We start from the raw sequence: 14,456 nt of genomic DNA, 5'->3' as shown, positions 1-14,456 counted from the left end.
TTGTGCGCAGTTGATTCAACAGTTTGTTGCGGTGGATAAAAATTGACAGAAATTTCGGTTGAATTGACCCTTATTTCGGTTGATTTTACCAGTATTTTTCTTTCAGTGTACGGTAAAGCTAAAACACGAATATGGATACCGAAAATTATTAAGTGCTAAAAATCTTTCAAATTCAAAAAGGGAATACAAAAAAAACTTTATTATTTATTTTGTTTATTTTAAAATAAATTAGCAACTCGCGAAAAGCAACAAAAAATAAACCAGTTTTAAACCTTGCTAACAGCTTAAGGCGCATCATTAGTCATTTACTTATATTAAATATCAGAAACAGTGAAGTCCGTGTCTGCTAATGCCCTACTAAGAAATATGGAAAAAAGAAGTTCGTAATTGTTTGGTCAAGGTGACCAACTTAAGTGAAATTGTTAATGCATTAGTCGACAACTTTATATTGCAATATTAAATGAGTTTACGGAATTCACTTATCTGTAAAAAAACAAATCGTAAACGAAAAAGGTTTTTTGTCATTCTAAAACTAAGCTTTGTGCGCTAAGCCATCTTCGATTTAAATTGTTAAAATATGCTGAATACCCATAAACTTGTAGTGCTATAATTCAACAGCGAAAACCCTTGCTACAAAACAAAACAAAAATTACATTTTCTCAAAAAAAATGTATGTGTGTATGTTCGCTGTCCACCAAACAGAAAACGTGTAAATATTGGTAAAAGAAACATTAAATATAGCTCAGTCAATTACAAAAAAATATATTTAAGGTGCGACGGCAGACTTCTTACCTAGATTATGAGGAACAAGAACACTATTCTTCTGGGTAATGGACACAGGACTTATCTATGAAATATTTCTCACTAGCAATTAAAAAAAATATATAATTTTCCCAAAAAAAGCAGTTTGTATGTGTTCCCTGTCAACCATACAAAAACCGTTTAAGTTCCGTAAATACAAAAATAAATATACCTGCTAGCACTGCACTCAACCGAGATATCGGCATAGGCACCCAGAGAGTGCTCCAAATCATATAGGTCCCGTCACGCCAATTCGAGGGCAAAATTAAAATGAGCACCACTCAAATTGGAAAAGAACCTCGGCCTAGATTCTCTTCGGAGATTTATTTATTAATAAAATTTTTTTTTAGGAAACGGATTGATAGAAATCGAGGAAACGGTAGAAAGAAGAAGAAAGATACTGAGGGAGCGGAGGAAAGAGAACTAAAGAGGGAGTGAGATGGGGATAAAAAGGGAGATAGTGAAATGAAAAGAAAAAGACGTATAGGGAGAAAGAGAGAACGAATGGCGAATTAAAGGTAAATGGGGAGTAAGTGATGAAGACTTCATAAAAGGCAGATAAACCAAAGTTAGAGCAGAACAATAGGCAACTCTTGTGCTGTTTCATCATAAATATATATTTAGAAAATGAGAGATTGTTGTGATTCGTTTTCGAATCTCAACTCGAGGAGGATGAAATTTAGATATCTGAAGATATTTGGCGGAATTGAAAAAGGTATAACATTAATCGGTATCTTAAATTATTTTCAGTTTTTCTATGGTAATTAAATATAATAATTTTAAAAAGAAAAAATTGCTGTAAAAGGCATATACAACTTTTTAAATTTATGAATATTCTAAGTTTATGGTAAAAAAAATGTTTTAAAAAATGTATAAAAGTAAAAAAATAATTTCTACTCACAGCTCTTTTTATGAACTCCTTTGCTTTGTGGTATATCCTTCTTTGCCGATTTTTGCTAAAAGGTTTTTATTTTTTTGAGCACTTTTAATCACTTATTTGTAATTAATCACTTTCCTTTCGTAATCCACTTAGATAATATAAAAATTTCATTAATCACGCAAAGTTTTTTTTTTTTCTTTGGATTTTTGAAAATTTTTTCTCAACACTGCAAGGTTTCTTGCTTTGATATCTTTAAATTTTTTCAGTAGACAATTTACAGACACTCGAGTATATTAACTTTAACTTCATTAATATGCTCATGTAAATACATATAGATTTACCATACGTACTGAGCTAAATATTTTTTTACTATCGCTTGTTTCGTAAAAACTTCACACGATTTCCTGTCGTTCACTGAACTGTGACGGTATTTTGTTTTTTTTTTTTTGCACTTTTGCGGTTTTTATCTCACGTGTTGTATTTTCATTTTCATTTAGATTATTTCTTTTTTTTCAATTTTTTACTTCGTATATATGTTGTTACTTAATTACATTTATACCTTTCGGTTTCACTATATTTGAGTTTAGTTTGTTTCTTTAAAACGTCTAAGTTGATAACAGTAAACGTTTCATACAACCTGTAGGGCATTTCCTGTATTTTGCATAATAAAGTAGATGATTAATTACCGTTACTTTATATCACAAAAAAAATTACTAATTTTGGTCTATTTTGCAAATGTTTACGAGCACTCAACAGGGACCAAAACAGTTATGGCTTTTATCAAAAGAGTCTAAAAATAATAGCTAAACGTTGAATTTTATATTTAAAATCAAAAATAAAAGTTAAAACCTTCTCTAAACTGTTTCAGTAAAAAAACAGTGCAACTTTTATTTGAAAGTAAATAATAACTTTGAGATTTATATTGTGTTATCAGTGATGACTTTTATCAAAAAAGTCAGAAAATAACTCTTAAAAATTGCAAAAAATTAGATAAGTATAAAATTAAAAATCTTTAGGGCAAAGCAGTAACCCATTAAAACTTTTCGAGAGACTTAAGCTAAGAGCCATTGAATGAGGATTACCGCAGGCCAACAGCCGGAAAAATTAGTTATTAGGCTCGGTACAACCTTAGTCAACACTGGCAGACATCAACATACCAATGATCGGACTTGGTATACTCGATTCATGATAAGTTCCAGAAAGCTTGCTGTCACACTTTGCTGCATGGAGCATCCCACATGGAAGGTGTTATACAAAAAACTGCCATGGGGCATCATTTAAGAACGCTCGACTGATATAAAACACAAGAAAAGCGGTGAAGAAATCTTGCACTTTCTTCATAACACTTACTATGTCTCCGTGTCACGAAGAGGAACGTGAATAGGCAAGTGCTGAAATAGTAAAGTGTGGCACGCCTGGGCTCTAAAAAATACGGAACCATAAAAGAAATAAAAAAAAGCACTCAGCATCTCCAAGCAAAACGAACTCACATGCTGTAAAGCGCTTTTAAAGATGTTGAATAATGAACAAACTCCATCCACCCAGACAAGTAATGAAACGGAAAATATGAGAAATATTGTAGACATTTCTCATCTCAGCATTCAAAGAGTAGGAGCACCTGAGACCCCAATGTATAACCATTCAGTTAAAAAGAGTTCTAAACAATCCTGCTAGCATAAACGTAATAATGCCCCAGGATCTGATAATGACTGCTAAAATTAGCTGCCCTGAGCTTTTGTGTCACGCCCTGAAACAAAAATACTAATGGCCAGATTGAAGGCATGAGTTCGAAATGATCCCAGTAAGGGCTGCGGATATTATAAAGAAACAACGTGGATTAATGTAAACATAATTTTTTCGCATGGGATTCTCTTGCATGCTGCAGAATTCAGCACGAATGTAATGAAATATCAGAAGCACCGAGCTCTTATCACCTCTGCCTTTAGCAGAGGCGCGCTAGGAATTACTGCCGGTCATCACCCGGTGTCTGCAGAATATGTCTTGGTTTATGCGCACGCTCTACCATGATGTTTAATTTTTGATGGAAGCAAAGAAATTTTCGAAGTAAGTAGAAGCGTTGATATTAAGCGGAATCTAAATTCCCATCAGAGCATCAACCATCATCTTCATTAACTGGCGTTTAGTTGTCTAAACGATTTGGTCGGTTTGTAACAAGTCACGCCAGGTATTCGGGTTTCGCGGTAACTGATGCCGACTGGGAGCTAACTGATGCCGACTGGGAGCACCAAGGGAGGTCAAGTCTTTCTTCGCCTTCTTTTTTCAATTCAGTGGATATCTCCCTTTCTCCCTGCTTCCAAACGGCGGTATCGATTGCAAGACTTCGTTGGTCGGACTGCCTTCGTTCATTTACATCACATGAATAACCACCGATGTTTAAAAACCTCTTTGCGGGAAAATAGTAAAAAAAATTATGTTCTTTCCTTTGCTATGCATTTTACTGTTTTTACGTTAAATTTTGCTTACGTTATTTTTTTTTTTTGTGTTATGTTTTAATTATTTTATTTGGGGCTTGTCTTATGATCAGGTCATTTTTATGTTATGGTTTCGTTTATGTTATATTTGGATTATGTTTACGTTATATTACTTTATATGTATTTTATATTAAGTTACGTTTTGTATATGTTATGTTTATGAATTGCTTATGTTGTGTTCATGTTATGTTTGTTAGTACTATTTTCAAGTCAGTTTATATTACTTTTGTGCTATTCTTATACGTTTGCTTTTCTTTTGATACATTTATGTTATGCTAATGTAACGTTTTCGGTAAATTTATATTATGGTAATGGTAAGTTAGTCTTATGTGTACGTTATGATTATGTTACGTTGATGTAATTGTTTCGTTCCGTTTACGTTATATTTATGTTATGTTTGTGTTATGATTATGTTATGTTTATGATATTTATGTTATATCTATGTCATTTTTATGTTATTTTTATGTATTGTTTATGTTATATTTATAATTGTTTATGTTGTTGTTATTTTGTGCTTAAGTGAGCAAGTATGTTAATTATATTGTATTATGTTATATTTTATTAGGTTTACATATAATCTTTTTACGATATGTTTATGTTATACACATACATGTTTTTATATTTTGTTCATTTTCTTTTATAATTTGTAATGTTATGTTAAGTTATGATATGCTATGCTATGTTGTGATATGCTATGTTATGTTATACTTATGTTATTTCTGTATTATGCGTAGATTATGTTCATGTTATCTTTATTTTATGGTTGTTGTTGTTATTGTTGTTGTTGCAGTGATAAAGTTACTCCCCGAAGGCTTTGGGCAGTGTTATCGATGTGATGGTCCTTTGCCGGATACAGATCCGATACGCTCTGGTAACAGAGCTCCATTCAGGTGCTATCCCGACCATATCGGGAACGATTTATATGGCCACATGAAACCTTCAGGCCATACCTCCCTCCCCACCCCCAAGTTCCATGAGGAGCTTTGAGGAGGAGGTTGACAATTGGGTTTGGAGAAGCTATATATTGCGCTGGCAACCTGAAAAAGTTGCGTTACACAACCCCTTGAATCTGGTATTTTAGTCGCCTCTTACGACAGGCATACCTACCGCGGGTATACTCTAACCCCCTACCACGCTGGGGGTATTTTATGGTAGTTCCAACTGCATATTCTATTTATGTTAGAGTTATGGTATATATGTCCTTGTTATACTGAATTCCTTCGTTTGTTTGTCAGCTTACATTTTTTGCAATCAAATATTACAAAAAAAAAAAGTCACATTTTATGATCGCATAACAACTAAGTCGTTTTTCGTTATATCGTTAATAATTTAACGTCATAATTCAATTTGGAGTTTCTCCTTAATAAAAATTGTAATTAAATTTTCAGTGCTCATAATATCTTGAAAATAACTTTACTATGCTTTAACGATTTTTTTATTTGATTTTTTATATTTTAACAACAAATTTCGTGGTAATAAACAAAAACATTTTGCATTTCTACTTTCACAAAGGAACCACTGTCAACTTTTTATTATCACATAAAAAATTTGCCAGATATTTAAAAGATTTTTCACACTAAGTTATTAGTGAAAAAATAATTTTGTTTGGTGCTGTAGAAATAAAAAGTGTTAAAAATGAAAAATTATTTTGTTTTCTTTTTAAATTGAATTGAAGAAATTTAAAAAAATAACACTACGCAACACACTTTTTACAGTAATAATACTGTACACATTTTGTTTGTGTTTAATTAAGCTATTTAACAAAATTTTGCGGTGTAATAAATCAAAAGTAATTAACTAAAAAAATTATTCAATAATAAAGCTACTTATATTGCAGCTTTTCTCCACCTCACACGCCATCCAAATCGTCACTAATTGACAGCTAAATGTTTTTGGGTGTTCTGCAAATTAAATGATCAAATAAATCACTCACGTTCACACCAAAATATCAGTTTTCGCACATGCACTACTTTTTTATATTTTTTATTCGTTATTATTATTTTTTTAATATTTTTCTTGCATGCAACAAATCTCAAGCACAACGCAACTGATTTAATGCAACAATTGCAACGATCTCGCCAGCAACATCATTTAATTGCTGGCCAGTGAATGGCCAAGACACAAGTGTTGTCTAAAAACGATTAGCGATTAGAAATTGGCGGTTGGCGCTTGTAGATCGTACGCTGAGCGTGCAACGACCGCGCCGCTCAGGCATTTTCACATTTGTCAGCAATTTTTTGTTTATTTCTTTTTGTCACACAACTAACGGTAGCCGGCAATTGGCATTCGCTAGAAATAGGCACATATTTGAAAGGCATTTAAATTTAGCTCTATGCGACAAAACACCCGTTAGCCGTCGTTGACCGGCCGAAATAGATTGATTTTATTTTTGTTTACAGAGAAGTTTTGTTTGTGATAAAATTTACATTAAGTTCCGGGTGCTCTTACTTATTCATGAATAATGCAGAATATTGCAATTATAGGTCAAAATATCAAAGGAAACCCAAAATGTTTTAACTAGCAATAGAGGGGAACATCATCCTATAAATCTGGGTATGCTTCTGTGTTGGGATCAATACAGAAGCGGATGATAAGATAAAGAACAGCTGGCTCAACGCAATTAACATAAAGAAACTGTGTTTTGAAAGAGAAGTTTTGTTTCAAGAATAATTAGAAACGATAGGAATACTTTTGTCTAGTAGATAGACTGTGTACATCATATAATATAGATTAATGTGGGATCTTGTTTGGATTTGATACCTGCAGATAGCACCGGATAACCCAAAATGATCAGTACTCTCGCTCAAGCCTCAATTACCTCCCATCAGCCATGCCGGCAGCTCTTGGGGTAAAGACAAAGAAACGCTCATTACCACTTACAAAGCAATTGGCCGTCCGATTGCATGCTACGCGTCCCCGATATGGTCGTCAAACGTAAAGGTTACTCACTGGAAGAAAATACAAGCCTGGCAAACCACTTCCCACAGAACCGATACGGGCTGTCTTCTTATGTCCACAGAACACCAACTACACAATGAGATTACTCCCCATTAGGGAGAGAAATTAAATGCTGAACAAACAGTTATCACATCATCAGTGATTTCACAAACAGGCGTCGGACCTCTTCGCCAGGAATTTCCCAGCGAATCCAGTTCTTAAAGAAAAATACCCAGAACTCGCAGAAGAGGAACGCACTCTCCCTAGGGAAACGCGCGTCACTCTAGCTCAACTTCTATCTGGGTACTGTAACAGGTTAAGCTCTTATGTATCCACGATCAACCCCGACATACAAAGCGTATGCCCTGCTTGCAATGTGTCCCTACATGACACCTACTATCTCTTTAATTGTAATGTGGAACCAACGCCTCTGACACCCCTCTCACTATGGTCCACCCCTGTTGAAACTGCTTTCCTTGGACTCCCGTTAGAGGATATTGATGACAATTTGTAATCGGTCGCGCCTACTGGATAGGGCGAAGCACTGCTACAACAACAACAACCTCCCATCAGCAGAAGGGCACCAAGGTTTTTGGTACTTGTCTAAAACTTTCCTGAATATTTAAATACTGAGTTCAGTTTTAAAGATAAAAAAAAGCGGCTCGCTATATAAACGTGCCAAGTAATATTTTCACCCCGGCTGAGTGGGTTATGCGCTGGGTTTGGGACCCGCCACGTAAAACCATACTCCAATGAAATATAACAACAAGCCTCGGATAAATACACTCTCTATTGATGACGACCATGGCAAACGTTTGAAGGACAATGAATTGAGGGCATGCACCTGGAACGTCCGCTCCCTGAATGGGATTGGTGCAGATGCCCGGCTGGTTGATGTCCTCGTCAAAGCAAAATCTGACATCACCGCCATCGAAGAAATGCGTTGGACGAAGCAAGGAAGAAAGAAGATCAAAAATTGTGACATATATTAGAGTGGTCATACGAATAAGCGCAGTTTCGGCGTCGGATTCGTGGTGGGAGAGATACTTTGTCGCCAAGTGCTGGCGTTCACGCCTGTGGACGAGCGTCTCGCCGCTATCCGAATAAAAGCAAAATTTTTTAATATATCATTCATCTGCGCCCATGCGCCGACAGAGGAGAAAGACGATGAGGTGAAAGACACTTTTTATGAACAATTAGAACGCACATACGAGCGCTGCCCCCGTCATGATATAAAAGTCGTGCTTGGCGACTTTAACGCCAGGATGGGCAAAGAAGGTGTTTTTGGCCCTACAGTGGGAAAGTTCAGCCTACACAATGAAACTTCTCCTAACGGACTGAGGCTGATTGACTTTGCCGGTGCTCGAAACATGGTCATATCCAACACGAGGTTCATGCATAAAAAGATACATCAAGCTACATGGCTGTCTCCTGATCGAAATACTCGCACCCAGATCGATGATAGACGGATGGCATGCATCCAGTGTTTTAGATGTGCGCACGATCCGAGGACCTAACATCGACTCGGACCATTATCTCGTTGCAGCCAAAATACGCACCCGCCTCAACGCGGCTAAAACCAAGGAAAGCTAGACGTCGAAAAGCTTCAATCACAACAGACTGCCAATGATTTCGCAACTCGACTCTCACACCTGCTCTCTGAGAGCACAACTCATCCTGAAGGAATACGGCAGGAGTGGGAGCATATCTCCAAAGCACTTTGTACTGCCGCCGAGGAAAAAATTGGTTACCGGCGGCCACGAAAAAACAACTGGTACGATGAAGAATGCCGCGTTGCAACCGAAAGAAAAGACGCTGCCTACAGGGCTACGTTAAAAGCGAGCGCGACAAGAGGAGTGTGTGAACGATATCTTGAGTTGAAAAGGGAATCGAGACGCCTTTTCAGGAAGAAAAAAGCAGAAGCAGAAAGGCGTGAGTGCGAGGAGCTTGAGCTGCTAGCCACCAGGAATAACGCACGAAAATTCTACCAAAAAATACGGCGACAGACGGAAGGTTTTAAGACCGGGGCAAACTCCTGTAGGAATGAAAACGGCGACCTTGTAACTGATGTCCAGAGAGTGATTAGATTATGGAGGGAATACTTCTCTGCTCTCATAAATGGAGGCAGCAGTTCACCGCGCAGAGATGAAGAACCCGATCCCGCAATCGATGATGATGGAGTATATGTCCCCCCGCCCGATTTTGAGGAAGTTAGAATAGCAATAACCAAATTCAAAAGCAACAAGGCCGTGGGCGCTGATGGATTGCCTGCGGAGCTATTCAAGTTCGGCGGCGAGGAGTTGGTAAGGCGCATGCAGCAGCTTCTTAGCAAAATATGGGCGGACGAAAGCATGCCCGACGGTTGGAATCTAAGTGTTCTTTGCCCAGTCCACAAGAAGGGGAATACTGCAAAATGCACCAACTATCGTGGAATCAGCCTTCTTAATATCGCATATAAGGTCCTTTCAAGTGTATTGTGCGAAAGATTGAAGCCCACCGTGAACCGGCTGATTGGACTGCGGCTTCAGACCTGGTATATATACCATCGACCAGATTTTCACAATGCGCCAAATCTTGGAAAAAACCCGTGAAAAGAGAATTGACACACATCACCTCTTCGTCGACTTTAAAGCCGCCTTCGACAGCACGAAAAGGAGCTGCCTATATGCCGCTATGTCTAAATTTGGTTTTGCCGCAAAACTTATACGGCTGTGCAAAATGACGTTGAGCAACACCATCATCAGCTCAGTCAGAATTGGGAAGGACCTCTCCGAGCCGTTCGAAACTAAACGAGGTTTCAGACAGGGTGACCCCCTATCGTGCGATTTCTTTAATTTGATGCTGGAGAAAATTATACTAGCTGCAGAACTTAACCGGCATATGCTTATGACATTGATATCATCGGCCTAAACACCCACGCTGTTAGTTCTGCTTACTCCAAACTGGAAAAAGAAGCAGTAAAGATGGGTTTGATGGTGAATGAGGACAAAACGAAGTACCTGCTGTCATCGAGTAAAGAGTCAGCGCATATGCGCCTTGGCAACCATGCTACTGTTGGCAGCCATAATTTCGAAATAGTAAAAGACTTCGTTTATTTGGGAACCAGCATCAACACTAGCAACAACATCAGCACTGAAATCCAGCGAAGAATCAATATTGCCAATAAATGCTACTTTGGACTAGGTAGGCAATTGAAAAGTAAAGTCCTCTCTCGGCGAACAAAAATTATACTCTACAAGTCACTTATCGTACCCTCCTGCTATATGGGGCAGAAGCATGGACCATGACAACAGCAGATGAAGCAGCTTTGGGAGTGTTCGAGAGAAAATTTCTTCGAAAGATCTATGGACCTCTACGCTTTGGCGATGGCGATTACCGAAGAAGATTTAATAATGAGCTGTACGAGCTATACGCAGACATCAACATAGACCAGGGAATTAAAACGCAGCGGTTGCGCTGGCTAGGCCATGTTATGCGTATGAAAGATGATGCTCCCGCCAAGAAAGTGTTTCTATCGGAACCCACCTATGGAAGCAGAGGTAGAGGGCGGCCCCCACTCCGTTGGAAGGACCAGGTGGAAAACGATTTAAACTCCCTTGGTGTGACCAATTGGCGCCGGTTGGCGGAGCGAAGGAGCGACTGGCGCGCCTTGTTGGACGGCCATAACCGTTTAGACGGTTAAGCGCCTATTAAGTAAGTAAGTAATATTGGGTGCAGAGATTCTAACTGCTTTGATCTTCCACCTCTTCCTGCCCCGAAAAATATTGGACATACAGACCACCTAGTTCTGTTGTTGTTGTTGTATTAACGATAAAGACACTCTCCGAAGGTTTTGGGGAGTGTTATCGATATTGATGGTCCTTTACCGGATATAGATCCGGTACGCTCCGGTAACAAGGCACCATTAAGATACTAGCTCGTCCATCTCGAGAATGATTAATATGGCCACATTAAACCTTCTAGCCCATCCCGCCCCATCCATGAAGAATTTGGGGTCGCCAGAGCCTCGTCCCCTCCTACCTAGTTCTCTAGCTTCGCTTCGATTGGTCTCTTAGGGCCACGATAGTGGTGGAAGGTTATCTTAATGACGCTCAAATGGCAGATGAGGCGATACACGTGTGTACCGATGGTTCAAAACTATTGGAAAGTGGAGTCTCCGGAAATAAAAAAATCTAACAAGCTGCCGCACTAAAGTAGAAGAAACACTGGAGAAAATTGTTTAAACTGCAGCGAAGCTGCAAGTAAGAATATAATATCCCACAGCACAACATCTAAAAGAGTGTTAGAGTGTAAGCAAACCCCGCGAAAAAATCGGGATAGGGAAAAATATACATCATCATTGGGTACCTGGGCATATGGAAATAGATGGCAATAAAAATGCGGATGAGCTAGCTAAACAGGGCGCATCCCTCGATGCTCGTGCTGTAGACGTTCCAATCAGGGCACGTATTACGGTTTACGATCAGTGATCGTAATTTTATTAAATCCCAATAACTATGAGATGGTGGATAGGATTAATGTCATATAAGAACTAGCGACAGATATTATTATAATGTTTATTGTTTGACAGTTGCATAATTATCGTGTGAGTAAAAATGGGTTCCAGTCGATGATCCTAAAACGTCATAGCCCATATTGGGGAAGTTTAAAAGAAGGCGAGAGCTGCACATGATCGACTAAGCAGGAAAAGCGCGAAACCAACCACGCAGCTACAAAGTGTCGAAGATCATATGCAGGTCTTACATCCTTAGACTAATAAAGTTTCTCTTATCATTGAAGAGAGGGGGGCTGTAAGCTCGTAATGGGTATTCTGACTGACCACTGCCTTCTGGTGTCATGCGCTGTAAAATCAGAGATAGGAGATATAGGAAGTGCGGGTTGGATGAGAAACGGTCGAGTACGTTTCGTGGCCTCTTTCTTTAGCTCGTATATGTATATGGCAACCTCTCTCTCCGCTCTCTCAGCATACTTCTATCATCTCTCCACCTCGACATAAAGGATATTTTTACCAAATATCTTTGTGAGTCATGTACATAAATTGTGCATATGCAAGGAACTTATTTAAGATGGACAATTGGACAATGTATGTAATAGCTTTAAGTGGATATCTGCCAAATATGGTTTAACGTCACGGTGTTCCAAAACATACGGATCTAATTACGTATTATCATCATTTCTGTACAACTCAGAGAGTACCGCTATGTCAAATCCTCCTTGGTCTTGGGCCGCTTCAAAGTGGTTTATATGGAGTTGCAACAATCTCATATGGCAATCTGGTTGCTTCCTTCCCGTTGTGGGCATCTAAACTGCCTGCCGAATGTTGTGCCCCACATAACAAACATTTCGATAAGTTTGAGCAGTTCGCGGCCTTATGGCCCTCCTGATCGCATTTCCCTCAATGTTTTGACCTGTCTATAGTCGCTTTGCACTTCTGTATGTCCATAGGCCCAGCACCTATAACAGTATCTCTCCCCTGTTTTACCTCTCTAATTCTACAAAATACCCATCCTACTCTTAATCTTTGCGCCTTTTATGGGTATATTCGCCCGGTTGCTCAACAACTTCACCACGAATTTCGCAGCCTATTTGAAAACCTCCCAAAAGGTATACGCATCACAGCTCGCTGCTTCTGAATACTGATGTACACGCCAGATTTGGTAACCGGGATTTCAGTCTGCTTTTACGATAGGCTTAGATACAGTAGTAACTCGATTCGTGCACATACTCAGTACTTGCACACCTCGATTCTTGCAACATAGAAAATTTTTCCATTACATATTCAGTGCACACACATATTCTAGGGGTATCGGGGTCCACGTTTTGGCCTATATCTCGAGACCCTAGTCACCCAGCGGTATAATATATTACTCTGTACTAAAGCACTCATCAACAGCTTTCATTTGTTATCCATATTCTATAAACACATTCTAGGGGACCTTGGTCCACTTTTGAACAAAATCGACTGACGCATCTCTTCAAACACCGCCGACCAACTAACACACATTTTAGCCTTTCCTTTTATATATATATATACATTTTTATTTTTCACACTTCAGTATAATATTAAAACGAAATGCAGATATTCATTGCTTTTGAAATTCGGCTTAAAAATTGCACATGGAACAACTAAAGACTGTCCTGAATTAAAAAAAAATGTCTTAGTACTTCTAAATCGCGGGCCCCCTCAGAAACCCCGGGTCCGGGGGTAATCCCCCACCCCTCTCTCGACGGGCCTGGTGATGTGCTATACTTGATATCATTCGCTATAATATTTTTTATTGATAAGCAGGTTGTTTAATTAAACACCAAGCAATTACACGGAAGTATATCTGTACCACCTGAAAGTATGAGTACCGCTGCGTATACGTAACATTTTATTATTACGTATAAACATTTTTAAAAAAATTGCAATAAAATAATATTGCGAATATAAACTGAGATATAACCTATCCTATATTTCAAGTTAGATTAAACTACACACGGGGTGCAAAACAAATTCAAAATCGGTTGAGTAGTTTAGGAGTCCATCGCGGACAAACATAGTGACACGTGATTTTTATATATAAAAATGTATATGAACGAATTGAACTTAAGCGTTTTGAATTAAAATGCATTTTAAAAATAACAAACTTATTTTCCAATCAAATTCTTACATAAAATTACCTTTCATTTCCTACGAAAAAAAAACTTGGTACTTGCGACAACCTCAAAACGTGCACCGAGCCCGGTTTCCATTACGTACAAGAATCGAGTTACTACTGTATATACTAAAACCTTAAGCCGTTGGGGGAACAAAAGTAAATATTATTTCTAATTCATATCATAGACTCACGGCTTTACAAACATCTCAACAAAAACAAAGCTTTAGTGCAAATTTCATTGAAAATCGAACATCACATCACAGTCAACTGTATCAAAGCAACAATGCAGCAATTAATGAAAACGCCAGCAATTTATGTGGCATTTAAAGTATTCATAAATGCATTAAAACATAACGATTTGTTCACAGCCTATATGAAAAGATAAAATGTGTGTGGCAAGTACACTCGCCATAATGAATGTTGCAAACGATGTGAAAGTCGATGACTACAACAGCAGCAAAAACAAAAACTATGAAAGCAATCAGTGATTGCAATACAACAATTTATAGAGAAATGGTGGACAATAATCCAAAAAAAAAGAAATGTTGTCGATATTGTCAACGCACAATGAACTTGATCGAACAGTAAATGTGTGGCATGAAACTTGAACTAAAGATACACGTAGCATAAACTACATACAAACACACATACGTACAAACATAAATACTACGTCGTCACACGTTGGTCACAGCATTAAGAAAATGG

The 14,456-nt window shown here is 38.1% G+C and overlaps 1 protein-coding gene across 5 annotated transcripts in view; it reads right to left on the bottom strand.

The window, feature by feature from the left end:
- The window catches only part of bbg (big bang), a 753,080-nt gene that overhangs the window by 667,700 nt on the left and 70,924 nt on the right, over nucleotides 1-14,456 (bottom strand). For 4 of the 5 annotated variants that reach the window (XM_067756836.1, XM_067756832.1, XM_067756834.1 and 1 more), the window contains exon 2: nucleotides 1,703-2,332. The exons of the other annotated variant lie outside the window; for it this stretch is intronic. The gene's annotated coding sequence lies outside the window, so the exon portion shown is untranslated. The remainder of the gene's footprint in view (nucleotides 1-1,702; nucleotides 2,333-14,456) is intronic. 5 annotated transcript variants of the gene reach the window in all.

This window comes from Eurosta solidaginis, chromosome 5, assembly GCF_040869045.1.
Source record: "Eurosta solidaginis isolate ZX-2024a chromosome 5, ASM4086904v1, whole genome shotgun sequence".
In the NCBI taxonomy this organism is placed as follows: Eukaryota; Metazoa; Arthropoda; class Insecta; order Diptera; family Tephritidae; genus Eurosta; species Eurosta solidaginis.
The sequence above is the reverse complement of the archived record's forward strand: the minus strand, read 5'-3'. Positions and strand labels throughout refer to the sequence as shown.